The sequence below is a fragment of the Cucurbita pepo genome, unplaced genomic scaffold, assembly GCF_002806865.2.
Source record: "Cucurbita pepo subsp. pepo cultivar mu-cu-16 unplaced genomic scaffold, ASM280686v2 Cp4.1_scaffold001669, whole genome shotgun sequence".
Lineage (NCBI taxonomy): Eukaryota > Viridiplantae > Streptophyta > Magnoliopsida > Cucurbitales > Cucurbitaceae > Cucurbita > Cucurbita pepo.
The window spans coordinates 1-1,731 of NW_019647788.1; the positions used below are offsets into that span (position 1 = coordinate 1).

Genomic DNA, 1,731 nt, shown 5'->3' on the forward strand with positions numbered 1-1,731 from the left:
ACCTGACAGTCCATGGCGAAGCCCAATTACCTAAGACCCACTACAGCAGCCCAACACCCACGCCGCGATCCAGCAATCGACACTTGACTCGTGCCTCGACCCAATTTAGCCTGCACACGCGTTAGCGCCTTATTGCGCTACGCGTCAACTTTCAGCAAAAAGAACCCCTCGGCTTCATAGCTCAGCTTGGCTGTGCATAGTCCTCAGGCTTAAAACGCTAGGTTTGGCAATTCTGACACCGACCCATACGTTTTTTACCCAATCGGAGCTTATTTAACCATAATTAAGATAAATATTGCTAGTATGATGCACTATTTCATGAGTTCAAGTTAAACTACATTATAAATGTGAAATGTTAATGAAATGAAATGAATGATATAATAGGAAACGACAACAGGTAACGTTTGGAGCAACTTCGAGGAACAAAAGCTTAGCAAATCTGAAAGTAGAGAAACGCCAGCTAAGGCCAACCAAGTAAGTAGCCTTACTATAGGATATGCTAGGCAATTGTTTGATATATGACGATACGATGACGTTTTATGATGATTATGATGCTACAAGGATGATCATAGTTTAGCTTTTTCTTCACTCTCTTTTGCTTATTATTTATTGTAATTAAATTCGAAAAGAGGTAAAATATTTAAGAAGTTCATATCATTTTATGATATAACCACCCAACTTGAGTTTGGCACCTTGGACCACTCGGCCATCCTGACTACCAATTAATAGATCCCACATTGGTTGGAGAAGGCAATGAATCATTCCTTATAATGGTGTGGAAACCTCTCACTAATTGACGCGTTTTAAAACTGTGAGGCTGACGACGATGCATAACAGGCCAAAATGGAATATATCTACTAGCGATTGGAGAAGGTGAGGAAGCATTTCTTTTAAGGGTGTGGAAAAATCATCCTAATAGACGCATTTTAAAACCGTGAAGTTGGTGGTGATACGTAAGACACCAAAGTGGACAATATCTGCTAACGGTGGGCTTGAGATATGGTATCAGAGCTAGTCACTAGGCGGTGTGCCAGTGAAGACGCTGGGCTTCCAAGGGGGTGGATTGTGAAATTCCAGATCGGTTGGAAAGAAGATGAAACATTTCTTATAAGGGTGTGGAAACCTCTTCCTAGTAGACTACCAGCGAGGACGCTGAAAAACCTCTCCATAGTATATGCGTTTCAAAACCGTGAGGCTGATGGCTATACATAACAAGCCAAAGCAGATAACATCTACTAGTGGTGGTCTCGAAAAATATTAAATAATTGGCTGGAATAGCTCAGTTGGTTAGAGCGTGTGGCTGTTAACCACAAGGTCGGAGGTTCAAACCCTCCTTCTAGCGATGGTGATTGAGTGTTCCTTACTAGTTATAAGGTATCTAAAGCGGTATATAATTGCTCTATATAACTTTCTACCATATATAGCTTTTTACTATACAAACCTTTTATAATCTTTGAACAAAGACAATTTACTTTATATCTCATTTAGCATATATAGCTTTTTATAATGCTTAACTAAGCTATAAATAAGCAGCATACTCCATGACCTAACAATCCAAAACCACGAACTCACACCTACAATGACCAGACTCGACGTTGAAATGCTTGGTTCACGACACGTAAAAGACCATCGATGATCCCACATACACGAGATGTAAGCTTTATACGCTTGAATAACGTCATGTGTCGTCAGAATCCAGATTCAATTTTTTGAGATGTAAGCTTTATACGC

The 1,731-nt window shown here is 40.0% G+C and overlaps 1 non-coding gene across 1 annotated transcript; it reads left to right on the forward strand.

Moving 5' to 3' along the window:
• Positions 1-1,268: 1,268 nt before the first annotated feature.
• TRNAN-GUU lies at positions 1,269-1,342 on the forward strand. Its single transcript has one exon. It is a non-coding gene; the product is annotated as a tRNA-Asn (tRNA).
• The last annotated feature ends 389 nt before the right edge of the window (positions 1,343-1,731 follow it).